The 16,058-nt window shown below is 47.8% G+C and overlaps 1 protein-coding gene across 5 annotated transcripts in view; it reads left to right on the forward strand.

Annotated features, from left to right (window-relative positions):
- DCAF4 (DDB1 and CUL4 associated factor 4) overlaps window positions 1-16,058 on the forward strand; it is a 497,489-nt gene that overhangs the window by 228,909 nt on the left and 252,522 nt on the right. The gene's annotated exons all lie outside the window — the stretch shown is intronic.

A 16,058-nucleotide genomic window follows, 5' to 3' on the forward strand; every position in this document is an offset into this window, starting at 1 on the left:
TTGTAAAAAGTATTTGTCTTACTGTTGGCTTTTATTTGTTTTGTTGATGAATACCCAGGAAAAAATGACTGTTGTGCGATGAGTTCTTTAGTTGTGGTGGTTCCTGAACGTAGGCAAGCAAGGTTCCTGAACGCTTTACCTGCCTCACTTAGCAGGGTCCGAAACTAAGATTGGATAAGCAGGAGCTAAAAGCAGCTCCTGGCTTTACCACATTAACCAGTGACCAGGAGCTACCACTGGAGAACGAGGAGCTAGTGCATAGCATTACGCAAATCTTTTTTCCACATATGATGCAAACTTTGCTTTTTGTCCATTATTTATTACCCTTTAATATGTTAATATCCTATTGATGTGTTCTTATATTTATTATAGATTGTCCCAAAAGCATACAGTTAAATTCATATAGGTGTTTGTTCGTCATCGGTTCGCCTGGAGAGCCAAAAGTACCTCCTGATTGCTGATGGTGTCAAGCTAACCAGGCTCTTGTAGGCTACCAGCAGGAGCTAAATAGCTTCCAGCTCCCACCAATTTCGAACCCTGCTTAGTAATGGCAGGGGTGAAGCAATCAGTGCCAGCCCTTGGAAGGGGAGCTAGGCAGACATGAATACAATATAACATGACATTAATTTGACTAAAGGGATGTTCAGCCTGGTTACTCTGTCATTAAACTTCAGATATCTATTAAGCTAAATAATGGCATAATGAAGGTTACAGGTAAGTGAATGCAGCTCATACAATCTATTGGATCTTGGATTACTCCCTGTCCATTTGGTTAGAGTTCGTCAAAGGGAGGGGATGCTTCACTTTATGATTCGAAAGAATTCCACAGGATTCAGTGTTCAGTGCTCCACCCCTGCTGTACTCGCTGGCTCTACCCTGTATTCAGCTTTGTGAATGTAGGAGCAGGCATTTCAGTGCTTGTGCTCTTGCTTCTACATCTAGGCTTAGCATAGAAGGGGCTGTGGCAAGCAAGATGTGCTTTCTAATGATAGGATAATATATGTAGGGATTTCGTCTCACCTGGGAATTCAGCCACTGTATGGCGTATTGTTTCTTTACACCGTAAAGACACCTAAATCTAGTAGTTTATACACTGGACCCAAGACACCCCCAGAATAAGCGCAAAAGGTGGGTTGGATGGTGGTTGGGAAGGGTAGTCCAGCGGATTTGAAGGCAAAGCTTTCAATCCACAAACTAGATTGATTTCCTACCAGCAGGATGGCCCTTAAATGGTATCGTGCTGATGCCGATCTATGAGTCCAGAGAGAACCCATTTGTGAGCAAAGCCTGCCAAGGAAAAAGAAAAAGGAAGGCCACACAGAATGAGAGGGTTGTCAGGCTGGAGAGGCAGTATTACTAGAGCCTTGGCACAACCAGATCAGCGGGACAGCATGGTCACAGGGCAGATGGACTGCAGCTCCACAAACCATTTTGGTAATGGCACAGCAAAGTGCAAGGTTGCGGCGTAGCAACACCTCTCTGAAATTGCAGTCAACACACCTTTTTGAAGCACTGCTGATACTGTGTAATGAAGAAGGCTTTCCCAAATTCCAGAAGAGGTGCATTCCTAAAGTAGCTGAGTGACTTGTAGGTTGCTAGGTGATAGGCCTAAGCGCGAGGGTTATTGTTGGGGGGGGGAAAAAATATTTTTGTGAATGTGCAGACTTCTCCATCTATTTCAGTGGGACCCCCGGCATATCTGTTAACTATTTTGAAACCCAGACCCGATTTCTGGGAGGGATGTCTTTTTAAACCTCATCCTCTGGCTTAACTAATTTCCTTAAGAGTCTTAAGGCCACTAGTGCAGGGGGGCCCGACCCCCTTTTCAGTCAATGGTGTAGCATTGACTTAAATGGGGGAACCTTCTAGTGTAGTGCAGGAGAAGCAGGTTTCCTTTTTCGTTTGTCAATCCCATATTTAGTGAATCCCAGTGCTACCTTAATTTTATAATTTTTGGGTCCACTTTTTTTTACAGAATGACCACCTTTTAATCACTACTTTGCCCAGAATGGCTGGCCTTGTTGTTTACGTCCTGTCTTTGTATTTCACTGCCCTTTCCGGGCAAGGATAGGAAACTGCCATTCATGGGCATCCTATTCAGTTTCTTGCACGTGCCGGGAAGTAACTGTTTTGTGCATGGGCTGTTTGTGCTAGGTAATGGTCTGCATACCACTAAATACTCATCCCAAACCTTGTGTGAGGTCATGATTGTACCTGAGCCGGCAAGTCCATGATCCACAGCCATGTAGAGTTTAAATGTTTCATGCCCCCTAATAGGTTGGCTGGGGTCCCCCTAATCCGGAACTTGTTGTTTCAAGAGAGGGTCAATAGCCATTCTTCAGTTGAACACTGGTGCCAGGAATCTGAAGCATGAAAGGCAGTAGAGGAATGCTGGAAGACTACTGCTGGGACTGTTAGAGTAGATTTGCTTCTCTCCACCTGTGAGCCCCCCAGCACCTTTTGCTGGACTCTTGGTTTTTATCTGATTCTCCTGAGTGAGTGGGAACCTTCTTTCATTCTGTACTTGGAAATGCTTTTTTTTAATCTCTTTTTGATACTTTTGTATGGGCTTCTGCTTTCCTCCATGTTTTCTGGCATCTACCTTTTGCTATTGCAGAACACAGCACATTCTGTGCAGTGTTGCTGGTAGCTCCTTGAGCTTCCCTTTTTATTTGACCTTGGGTAACTACTGTTACCAGGGGGAAACCCTTTTGCCCCTTATGTATTTTATCTTGTGAGATAGCACACCCCACCCTATGTGGAGTGTTGAGGGGAAACATTATCTCCCTTTTCTCACTGTTTCGGTAGCCTTTAGATACTGTTACAAGTTCATCTGACAGGCTGGTGGCAGTGTACCTTTTTTGCACAACTTTGTGTGGACTTGTTCCGCAGGCTGTCTTTGGAACTGCAGTATGGACACAGGAGTCACCATTAGCCTAAAATGGTGCCTGTACTTGCAGGCTTCCCTTGGAAAGCCCCCCCAAGGTGCTCTTGAGTGCCTGAAAGGACAGGAAGTGGGGGAGGTAACCAAACCTCCCCTTGTCTTTGTCCTGCTCTGTGGCTGCCTAGACCCAATTTGAACTGGGAGAGTCGCCCCCCCCAGATCTGCATGAAAGTCTTGACTGGTGATTGGAGGGCTCAGCCATTTTTCTTGCATAAAAGGCAAGCGCCCTGGAGCTGAACCTCAGTCAACCACTGGACCGAAGATCCGAAGAGGAATTTGTAGAGGGACATCCCAGCAACTTCCAAGCTACTGAAAGAGCTGCTGAGTGACGTTGAAGACCCGACTCCGAATTCATAGCGACAGGGGAGATCTCTTGAAGACGACTTCCTCCCATGAACTGTTGGGACTAACCAGTCTGAAAACCACCTGCATTTTGTGCCATTCCATGAAGAGCTCTCACCTACCCGGACTGCAATCTCCCAATATCCTGGGACATGTGCAATGTTGTGTAAAGCGCACATCTGCATTGCCGACCCAAAGCCTTTGAAGGGCTCCAATGCACCAGTGCTGTGGGCGTCCCATTGCTCGAGTGCATCCGGCTGTCCCCTCCAAAGTTCCTTCTTCAGCCATCCGGGCCAAGAAACCTGAACCAGGGACAACTGTCGCCTCTTGGTGGGGACCAATCTGCTGCACCAGGATCTTCAGTGATAAGGTACCGTTTGAAGCCTATTTACTTTGCTTGGTCTTGCTGCGTTGCTCAAGTGTTCTTGGAGAGCTGCAATTAAGCTGTTACTTGCACCCACTCCTGGGCAACTTGAGTCCCATTGGGGTGAACAACCCATTGGGTTCTAATTTGCCAAAGTTAACTATTACTTACCTGCAAACCTGAATACACCTTCATAGACTGTGTTCTGTATGCTGCTTACCTGCCTCTTTATTCCCCAGCCCTTGGTCACTGGTCCTCCACTGCCCCCTTGACTCTGTGAGACTCATTTAGTATAGGGATGGACTTTTGAAGTTTGGTTGGGCAGGGGTTAACTGTAGTTGCAAGAGTGGATCTAAGTTTGCTTATTGGTATCAGAAGTTTTGTTCCACTTCTGTGTTACTTTATATTTTGATTTCAAATGTGATATTACTGTGTGAATAGTACTTACATGACTTATCTATAAAGCCTAAGTGCATACAAAATAAAAAAAAAAACTATTTGTATATAACTGCTAGTGTGTCAATGTTTCATTCAACTGATTGTATGCTCTAAGTACTGTGTGTCTCACTACAGCCCTTCTCCCTCCTACGCCAAGTCTGGCTGCTTAGCCATTGCTACCAAACCTTTGAGTAGTTCAGGCTAAACCTAAGGGGTTACAACCCTGTCACCTAAGGTGGGCTTTTCCAAGTTCTGTCACAGAACAGTAACTTGTGTAAAGCTCCCTAACTGGTACAATGGTTGCAAAGACCATCTACCGCAAGGCAAAGTTCTTCTCTTTTATCAATCGGTGTGACAACACCAGTAACCTGGTCTTGTTAAGAGGGGACAGGAACCCTTCTCAGCCAGGGGCGGGAGGTCTATCAGGGAGAGCTCTAGAGCCAGTCGCCCCCCTGAAGTGCCCGATGGTGCTTACCTGCTAACCACTGCTAACATATGCCATCCTTCCGCAGATTTCTTGCCCGTCTTCAATTTTTTCTTTTGCAAACATCACAACCATGCATAATGGAAAGAAAACCATCAGGAGGTACACCATGAGAAAAGAGCAGACCGGCCTGTCCCGCAGAATGAGTGGCCGCAGACACCACCCGTGGAAGACAGATACTGCAGCACTGTCGACACTCACCTGCATGGACTGACTGAGAGAGACCCCAAATTCAAATGTGACACCACCTCAGCGAGCCAAAACAGAGAGATGTTGCAACTTCCCAAAGGTCATCTAGACCACCGGGGACTGGAGGTGGGAGATCAATCCACCCTCCACCAATTAAATTACCTGGTCCCAGAACACAAACCTAAGCATTGGACTTCAGGGCCACCATCTTTGGTATATGGAAAGCCAGCACAGAGAAAATGCGCAGGGTTGGTGTGTTGAATCCTATGGACTCTTCATGAAAACCCTTGGGTGGCCAGGGAAAGGCAGGTGCTTCCTGATCCTGACCCTGGGGGCGGTGTTAGCCGGGAGAATCACCTGGGAGGAGAAGGGTCCCAGGGAAACAGGAGGACTTCATGGTATGAGACAAAGTAGTTGCCTATTTCCAGGAAAGGAATACCATTACTCTCAGCACATATAATGGCAGGTTGCCAAAGAGAACAGGCGTTCTTTCAAGTTAATTATAACCATGTGAATGAAGACAATTTTAGCCGGTCATGTATTAAAGGTGAGAAAATACCTTACCAAAATTATAACACTCCTAGAAATAGGAAATCCTATGAGTGTCAGGAAAAGCTTGCATAGAGGTCTTTTAAAAACTACCAACATGAAACTGGAAAAACCCCAATCTTTTCTAAAAAAACAAATATACCTTTTGTATCCTTGTGATACTCCTTTTAGGAATATGCTTAAGGAGAAAAAGGAACTTGATGTCGAAAATATTATTAAAATAATTTGATCTGTACTTTATGTACCCGAATTCCCAGAGTACTGGGATGAAGAAGAGGGCACAGGGTTGCAGGGTACACCCCATTGGGATTAATGACCCACACGTGAGGATGGCTGGGAGGTATAAAAGGCCCCCTCAGGTGCAGGCCATTAGAGAGAGATCAAAATCAAGGTGGAAGAAGGCGAGATGGCCGAAGCAGCAGGAGAGCAGTAGTAATAGTGGGTGGAGGGGTTTTGCACCCTCCACGAAGCAGCATAAGAAATTGTGGAAGAGAGGCGAGAGAAGCTGATGCCGGTCCTGAGAGAGGCGTGTGGACTCGAGATTTCTGCTGTAGATGTCGCACAGCTGAAAGCGCACCTACTTATTAATTTCCCCGAAGTGAAGCATTCAGCAGTGGCAGGCAAGCACCTGGACGCTGGGGAGACTTCAGCTGCAGAGGTCAGGCAACGGAAACCACACCTGTTTGTGACTTTCCCCAGTGTGCAGCATTCACCGGTGGCAAGCAAGCACTCCATCGCTAGAGGAGCCGCAAGGGCTCTGAGACGTGGGAAGTCGTGCTGGAGAGGTTGCCGGGCCGTGAAGGAGAAGGGAACGAGACGAGCTGGGAGCAGTGAGGTACTTGGACACGTACACCACTGGTGAGTTCACTGTTGAGTTGCAACCCCAGAGTGCTCCGTGGTTACTCGTTGCCTGAACCGAGACTCATTATTGAATACCGACCACCTGTAAAACAGATTACAGAACATATACCAAGCTGATATAAACAAAATTAGTTGGCAGACAGAAACTCCAAAGATTCCATCTGAAGGAGGTGATTGCTATATAGTGGGTGATGGGTGCAGCCAACCACACAAAGGGGCAATATATAAAGAAGGGAACCCAAACCATCATTGCCAAAGAAAAACAGGCTATACACTAAGACAATTGACAAACAACCATGGTTGCCTAAGTCAAGGAAAGATAACTGAACATAACGTGTATGAGAAAGATTGCCCATATGTAGAGAATGGGCCTCATTACGACCCCGGCGGTAAGTGAATAACAATGCCAGTAAAGGATTACCGGCATCGCTTACCGTTCCGGCCGATTAGGATCTAATAAACCTCTATTAGCGGCACAGTAATTAACGGTGCCGTTAAAAGCGCCAAGTGCGTGGGCACGCGACCACCCATGCCGCAAATACCGGCATGGCGCAAACAGGGGATCATCACAAGTCAGGCGGACATGCAATTAACGCCCTACTGAAGCCTGAAAAATACCTTACCGGCATGGAGCTAATTCCACCATAGCGGACCACCCGTAAACGGCGATGTGCAGTGTTCCCAACTGCCACAGGTGCACACAATCAGCACAGGTGGAGGCAATACAGACTGGGCCAGCACAAAAGGAGCACACCCCACCCCTTCCCACACCCAGTCACACGCCACAATGATTCCAATACTACTAGCAATGCTGGGGCTGGAGGACATGATTGCAGTGGAAGTGCTACTACTACAACAACAGGCAGCACAGAGGAGACGCAGGAGGAGAAGGGCTCAAGGCAGGGCCAGCATGCCCCACCAGTGCAGCCAGTGGCACCACGCAGGCAGCCCCCAATCCCTCGCATCAGAGCCAGTCCATTCAACCTAACCCCTGAGCAGATCCACACCTCGTACCGTCTGGACCGGGACACCATCACCACCATTGTGGACATGATACATGACGACATTGTCAGCCTGATTGAAACACTCACCACCATCCCACCCCTACTGAAGGTAGTGTCTGTGCTCCACTTCCTGGCCACAGGCACCTACCAGCACACAGTGGGGCACATGCATGGCATTTCACAGCCATTATTCTCACGTACGCTGAACCAAGTGCTTGATGCCCTCCTCAAGCACACAGACGACCACATTTCCTTACCACGGTCTGCCCAGGAGATCTCAAACACCAAAGTTGGTTTCCATTCAATGGCCGGCATCACTGGTTGCATTGGCGCCATCGACTGCACCCATGTGGAATTGGTGGTCCCACATGCCATGGAGGTAGCGTACCGCAACCGTAAGCTATACCACTCAATCAACGTGCAAATGGTATGTGACTCAAACAAGATCATCACACATTGTTGTGCCCGATTCCCCGGATCAACCCATGATTCAATGATCCTGCGGAACTCCACGATACCACGCTACATGGAGCGACATGCAGGGCAGAGATCCTGGCTTCTCAGTGAGTCGCATGTTAGGCCCATGGAAATGTGATGTGGGTAGGTGATTGGGGTAGAGATGCCTTCTTCACCTGGCTGAGATGGGGGGGGGGGAGATGCATACTTCACCTGGCTGAGATGGGGGGGGGGGATGCATACTTCACCTGGCTGAGATGGTGGGGGGGGAGAGATGCATACTTCACCTGGCTGAGATGGGGGGGATGCATACTTCACCTGGCTGCGAGTGCCTGAGGGAATGGACCATGCTCATACCCCAAAGCAGCCCAGACTGGACCTGACACCTGAGCACATAATGCAAGATGTAAGCAGCCCTACCATGTAAATGATGCAGTGTCACAACCATTCCACAGCCATCTGCATGTGCACTGTACCAAATAAGACCGCACCCCCCTCAACACAATGCAGCTACAAGCAAGTACTATGGCCAATGCACAGCACCAAATACCATCAACTGAAAGGACAGTCCCCCATTCCTGCGTACAAAGGAGTCACATGAGGGTCAAATACATCAATACACCACTACACTGACACAGAGGTCCAACTGAATTGCATTTCACCATTTGTTGTGCATATTGAGATCATCATGAGGCTGGCATCAACGGTGCCAGGATGAAAGCATACACATTTCTGGACATCAGCCAGATCATTGAAACAACCGCCGTGGACTAACACAGTGCATGAGCACTCACAAGGAACTGGACCCCCCTGTGTCCACTAGTTGATGGCACGCACACCAGTCCATAAGAGGAATACACACAGAGCAGTCACATCGTGTGTCTCCATTCATGCATGGAAATGTGGTTGAAATGAAGAAATAAATGCATGCTATGGTGTCAATGAATGAGGTCCCATATGATGTGATGACTTACACATACATTGTTGCCAACATGCAGGTGATGCAGGCTATCCCTTGAAGAGGTGGCTCCTTACCTCAGTCCGGAACCCACAGAACAGGCACCAGGAGCACTATAATAGTGCTCATACACGTACCCGTGTGGTGATTGAGAAGTCATTTGGCCTCTTGAAGGCACGGTTTAGCTGCCTCAGCAGGTCTGGTGGGGCACTCCTGTACCGCCATGAGAAGGTGGCAAAGATCGTTATGGCATGTGTCATGCTACACAATATGTGCATCAGACGGAATGTACCTCTGCCCCCTGACGCTGAGCTGCAACCACCTGACGATGAGGATGAGGAGGGTGGGGATGGGGCAGCACCTCAGGGAGACAGCGATGCACAGGAACGACGTGACATGCGTCAGACTCTGATCAACCAATGTTTCTAGCACACATGGACGGGGAGTGTGACATGGAGATGGCACTCGGGGCACTGGGTGTGTCAGGGACATGGACATTGTAGACTGTTCACCAATAAAGCACACGTACGCAATAAGCAATGTCCACACGTGAATTATGAGTTACCAAAATGTGTATTGAAGAATTATGACAAAGTGAACACGCCCTCCACCCAACACACCCTCTCCCCCCTCAACTCCCCCACACACCCTCTCCCCCTGCCCCCTCAACTCCCCCACACACTCTCGCCCCCCTCCCGCCTCCCCCCTCAACTCCCCCACACACCCACTCCCCCCTCAACTCCCCCACACATGGTGTGCAGTAGCGTGCACCAGTGGTCCACATGGCACCAGTATGCATGGCTGTGCCTACTGGCCTCCCCCTCTTCCAGCACCAGGTGCCCCCCTGTCTGATCTGCGCAGGTTCCTGCCAGACCTCCGCACGGGGCTGGTCCTGGTTGAACTAGCAGTTGATGATGTACCCGGTTGTTCAGAAAACTGTGGTGGACGCATGGCCTGCATTACTGCCACCATCTCAGAGAGGATGTGCCGCACTGCTGGCAATTCGTCACAAATGTCCTTCGAGGATGACTCAATAGCGGATTTCTAAGATGCATCACAGTCCCTTACACTCCCACATTCAGTTATGTGCTGCGTCAAGAGGCCAGTGAGCTCCTGCTGGCGCCTCTGAATGTCCTGGATCCCTTCTTGGGTGGTTGGGGCTGTGGTGGATCTTTGAGGGGTTTCCAAAATACTATGTTCCTCGGGCACAGTTGGCGTGGTACTGGGAGTTGCAGGCCAGGAATGATCCGGAGACAGCCCGTGCATGCTGGTGTCGCGCATGCTGCATGGGGACAGTTGTGGGGAATGCAGGGGGCCTGTGGCTGGAGTTGCAACATGCAGCTGATCCTCTTCCTCATCATCAGAGACTGCTGCTGTGGCAGCTGTCTCGCTCACTGTGCTGCTTGCAGCCGATGCAGTCCCTTCTGCTGCCGGCACTTGGGTGCTGGTGGCTGTTGTGGGCGCTGTAGTGGGGGCCGTAGAGCACATTGGTGCTGTGGCCTGTGGTGTTGTCTTGGCCTTCCGATGTGGTGACGGTTGGCCTATGCCCCTTGAAGTGGAGGGGTGGTGTTATCCCTCCTCGGCCCTGGCCTTCTTACGTGGTGTGCCATCTTCCTCCCTGCTGTCCTCATCACCACTGTCTGATTGTGTGCCTGTGGGGGACCAATAGAGGAAGAGGGTTAATGATGGGTCTACAGGCATCGGGGTGGCTGCATCCATATGGAATGGCAGATGATTGACATTGGGGGAGTGACATACGGGTTGCTTGGCTTTTGGGTGGGTGATGCATGGAGGCGTCTGGCCTTACACATATGTGGTGCATTCAGCATGTGGACAAGGTGATGATCTGCACTGCCTGTAGGCAGTCTTGTACTCATGTGTCTGGTGGACCCTGCTCTACATCATTGCACTGTCAGTTCAGGTTTACATCATCGTGGTGGTATTAGCATTGTATCATTTGGGACACCTACCTGCATCGGCCGATGACGGTGCTCCTCGCTCCATGTCCCCGACTCCATGAATTGACTCTGCCCCTATGGTGGTGGCGCATAGCCCCTCCCACGGTTGTAATTTGATGGGGGACTCCGCACCTCCACCTTTCACCATCCCCATGTTGCAGTTTGCGGAGAGTATGCTGCGTACGCGTAAACGCAGGTCATCCCAGCGCTTATGGCATTCTTTTAGGGTGCGGGGTGTGGTGCCAACGGCGCTGACTTTCTGGCTGACCTCCGCCCAAATCTGCTTTTTGCGCTGCAGTGCTGGACGGGACATCTCGTTTGAGAAGACCTCATCTGCATGCTCCTGCAGTATCTCAGCTAGCATTGTCAGCTCCTGTCTGGAGAAGCGCTCCTTGCGCTGGCGATCTCCCATTTTCTTCACAGCTTTTGGCATGGTTAAATGCAAAAGGTAGTGGTGGAGGTGTGTAAGAGTTCCGGGGGTCAGATGACTTCTGGTTGTGATGGATGGCAATGGATTGTGTTTTTAAACATGGCCGCCGTTCTCTTTCCCGTTCCTGTGCGATGACGCTACTTCCGGTTCCGCTTATTAACGGTCACCGCTATTATGCCGAAGGCTTGGATGCCGCAGGAGCTATTTCCACTTCAGACGATGCCGGAAAGGGGGGGGTTGGGGTTTTACAGCATGGCGGTGAGGTCATTACCGGCATGGCGCAAAGCTTGTGCCCACGAACTCGTAATGGGCCGCTTTTAGCGGTCTATTGCCAGCACAGACACGGTAATTGCGCCATGCCGGTAATGACCGGTACTTAGCGCCCGGGTCGTAATGAGGGCCAATGTCTTAAACCCACATTGCCAAAGTCAAAGAGGTGTGAAGAAGAGGAAGAGTTATAATCAGTATTTGGTTAATAATACAGAGGTGGAACAAGATTGGCAGGAGGGCTGCCCTTCTGGTACAAGAGGTTCAGGAGGAAGGAAGCCTTGCCTGTCTTGCATGTGGCAAACACGTAGGTGTTATAAATAGCACCCGTGTGATTCATGTGTCCCCTGAAGAGAATCCTAAATCTAATGTTGTGAAGCAGAAGACATTATTAAAACCTTTAAAGGTGACCCTTACCAAAGAAGTACTTGGAGGTAGTAGTTGGGCCTGGCATGGGAGTATATCAGGTCTTGTAACTTTGTGCCAATTGGTTCTGGCAGGAGAGTATACCAGACCAAGAGCATTGGTAACCATTGCTTCTGTTTCGGTAAGAATAAACCGGAACAAAGTGTTGTAGAAGTGGTAAACCTGGCATGAGAGTAAGCCAGGTAAAAGTTCATAAAGTACTGTGGTGGGGTAAAGCTTACAACAAAGTTGAATTGGTGCCAAAACATCTTGACAATAACATTTGTTTTGAAGCTAATGAAGTTTTAAAATATGCCTAATTGATGCCTATTTTGATAAAGCAGTACTGAAGTTGAAGTGGTGCGTAAACATCCTGACAAAGACATTTGCATTGAATTTACGAAGTTGGAAGAGGAAAGTGTTATTAAACCATTGTGAACTGTCCTTTGAATCCAAATTGGAAATTTGTGTTGGCAAGTTGAATTAGGAAAACAGCTGAAGTGGAACTCTCTTATGATACAGGATTTCCTTATCCTTTTTGAACATTTAAAGAAAGACCTGCTTGAATCTGGGGAATTCACCTAGGTTGTCGGAAGAAGCAGCTATTGTGTTTTGACCTATATTGTTTTGTTTGCTGTTGTTAAGCTGCCATATAATTCCTTATTGATTTGGTTTCTGTGTGTAAGTGTGAGGGACAGAAACCTTTTGTTAGTGTTTTCCTTTTTGGGGAGCGAGCACAATCGTCCCAGGCTCCCAAAAGGTTTTGCATGAGGCAAAGGCATAAGAGCCTGATGTAGGGACTCGGGGAGGCCATGGAGGGGAGAGGGGAGTTGGGTGTCAATAGAAGCGGCCCTATGGCCATCTTAGTATACGCTTTTGATGTAGTTTGTGCTGGGAGTGAAAACGCCATCTTAGAAAATAAGCAGCCATTTTGAAATCAAGGCCTAGCGCCGTATTGAAGCCAGGGCAGGAGGCTCGAGCCCAGCGCAGGGAAATACGTGTGTGCATGCAGGGTCGGGGTGTAACGTAGGCCGCAGTGAGAGACCAAACACGTGGAGATTCATAAACCTTTAATTGTCTCATACTGTTAGTATTTGTATCGCGGAAGGAATGTGCCGTGCAAAACCATGAGGGGGCTGAGAGCTCCCTGTCAAACGCTATCCCACGAGAAGGCGGGCATGAGCCTCCGACTTTTGCCAGTCCAAACCCTAAGTTATAGTGGCCAGATGCCCCTGTCCCCAAGACCCCAGCATTCCAGTGTACTGGTCAATCCCAGACCACTGACCTAAAACTGTTAGTGTGCTAATCCATCAAAGATCATAGCAGAAAGGAGTGTTCACCCCACCTGGGCCCCCTATGATTTGTGCTGCGAGGTGCTAGGGAGGGAAAGTAACACATTTAGGCCTCTGCGCCCATGTCTGCAGTACCAGGTGCACATTAGGCCACAGATAGGAGATGTACTGAATATTTCTAGCAATTGGCAATTAGTAGCTCTGCGCTTGATGACGTATGAAGAAGAATCCCACGTGGAAGAAGAGGAGCAGACGACACTGGGACCAATGGCCTGGTATTGGTATCCCCTATGGGGCAAACCGCCTATGTATAGTGTCACACCAACCAGCTATGCAGATTTGTAACTTATGTGATGTACGTCATTTGTAACTCTTTTTACCTTTAAAAACCATTGTTCATGCTGATTCTGTCAGAGCGCCTCGTGGTAGCAGAGTTCTTTGCTATCGCGTGCTTGTTTTCATCAAAATAAACCTTGTTCTCCTTGCAAGAGGTGTGCTGGGCCTTTTTCCCCAGTGGGTTGTATTTTTTTCTGGTATCCGGTGATTCCATCGAATACAATGCATTGAATACAAAAGCATCGAATGCAAAAGCCTTGAAAAAATGCATTTTTTTTGTAGCTAAAGGTTTTTATTTTTTATTAAAATGGGTTTTAAGGGGTAAAAAAACAAGGGTTGAGGGGGGACCCCCCATTAAAAAAATGCATTGTTTTTCGAGGCTTTTGCATTTGTTGCTTTTGCATTCGATGCTATCACTATAAACCATTTATTCTGGTGTGAGCATTAAGGGGCTTCTCAAAATCCTTTAGTTAATTTTAGGCAGGGAAATCCTCGTCAGGGTGGGGATAGTGAGGCGTTTATCCGACCTTTTGATAATAAAATGGCCTTCGTTGAACAACTTTCACCAAGTTGTCCACCTCACATTTCTTACCCCTCACACTGGGCTCCCTTCTTATGACTTTTTTTATGCACACCCATGCCCTGGTGGGCAAGTCGGGTTCAGATTGGTCAAGGAGAGCTCTCCATTCCTGGGAGGGAAAAGGGGATAAACGCAGGGGACATGAAGCAGGAAGTGTGTTTTTTTTTTTGGGTGAAATCAGGTTGTGCTGGAGGATGACCGCAAGACCAGCAGGAGGATGACCGCAAGACCAGCAGGAGGAAGGACAGAGCAGTGGAGTCTGGAGGCAAATTGTGGAGCAGGTGTGAGGTTTTGGCTAAGAAGTGAAAGTGGTTCTGCAGTTTAAGAGCGTGTGGTTGTGGGGCGAATGGGTAGACCAAATAGTGTACAGATTGATTGTGAAGCAAATGTTATTGAGTGAAAGAAGGGTGTTTGAGTGGTGCGGTCGAAGGTGAAGGAGTGTTTTGGAAGGAGGAGCATAGTGCAGAGGAAGAAGTAGCATTGTGGAGGAGTGAGAATATCAAAAGGTCAGAAGAACAGTGGCAGGAATGAGGCGGAGGGAACAAGGGGAATGGTGAGATTGAGCATGTTAGACGAAGCCTAAATCAATCTGATCATTTGTAAGGCACAATGCAAAACCCCATTGTTAGGCAAGAATTGATGAAGTAATCATGGCGTAGACTAAATAACCCTTGTCTTCTTGGTATTAGGTAACCCACCTTTGGTGTAGGCCTGTACAACACAAGTTGGTAGTGTGACTGAGCAGCCAGGCTTATCTCAAGAGGGGTAAATGTGAGCTGTAGAGCTGTAGCAATGACATCCACAAATACCAGTAGCCAAGTAACACTTACACTCAAAGTTTCTACTTATAAATAATTAACAGTTGTTTTTAAATAAGCATTCTTTAAAAAGGGCAATATGTGTAACAATCAAACACACTTTAAAAAACTTTTCCAGAATAAACACAAAGCTAGTAGATACTCTTTAGAGATGCTTTTACACACTTCCTACAACCTCAGCTGACGTCACTAACTAGGACAGTAATGGCATTTATATATCACTAGTACACTGTGTAAATTCTGAAGGTTGCAGAAAGGAAAGGTTAAAGGAAGGAAAAATGTTAAACCAGTTCTCAGAGCATGTGAGCACTTTAAATCTTCCAATGAAGTCTAGATAAAAACCTTTCCCACCAATATTAGTTGAAAACCAATGCATCACCTATGAGGGACATTAAGAATCAAAGTCAAATGGAATAGAAGAGTCTGCAGGGAGCCAGGACATCCAAAGTCTACGGAGCTGAGGCACTTCTTAGATAGTAAAAGACTTGCACAAAATAAGAGAGTTTTGTTGAAGAAAGATCACTGTAAGGTCACAAATTGTTACACTTGTGAAGTTTAGAGCTGAAATCAACTCTAGCAAAGCAGCTATTGCAAGTCTTAACTGAGAAGAGCAAAGCTAACAATACAGAGTTAAGTATCCCCAGTCGGAACAGTACCTTTGGTTCAAAGAAGAGTGGCCCAGCTGGCTTCTGTCGGGTTGCAGCGATGCAGATCATGGGTTCCTGGGCCTCAGTCATGGGGACAAGAGGGAGGACGTCTGGGGACTCCTGCAGCAGCGATTCGGAGATCGGCGGCAGCTACGGACTCTTTTCGGATCAGCGGCACTTTGCGGTTTCAGCATGCGGTAAACCGCACCACCGCGGATCTTGGATACCGGTTGGGCTTTCTTCACTCCTTGAGTCCTGCATTCCGTTCTTTACTGCATCACTTCACTTAACTGTTTTGTTGATGTAAGTCTTTGAATGCAGTTTAAGAACCTATGGTGACTGTATATATGTTTCTTATTGAGTGTTGTGCAATATTATCACCTGCTTGTTTCATTTTTTAATGTGTTTTAGGCCTAGAATAAATACTGTATTTGTATATGTTCCTGTCCAAACTGAATAAATGTGTGTATCACTGTGTGTGTGAACTCATTGTGGACTTCTGACCCCTCACACACTCCTGAGAATAGCCTTGACTGCTCTCTACGTGTACGTTGATTGGGTTTTGGCAAACGTCTCAATTCCCCTGTTCACTCTAACCAGGGTGGCCACCTACAATCTGTCCACCATGCCTGTCTCTAGAAATCAATCCTAACAACATTTATGTTATTATAAAAGTGTTTGTGGTCATTAAATAATCTGGACACTATGAGGACTTGATGACCGCATGGCTGGTTTT

Source organism: Ambystoma mexicanum, chromosome 14 (assembly GCF_040938575.1).
Source record: "Ambystoma mexicanum isolate Mex_15411 chromosome 14, UKY_AmexF1_1, whole genome shotgun sequence".
Taxonomy (NCBI): domain Eukaryota; kingdom Metazoa; phylum Chordata; class Amphibia; order Caudata; family Ambystomatidae; genus Ambystoma; species Ambystoma mexicanum.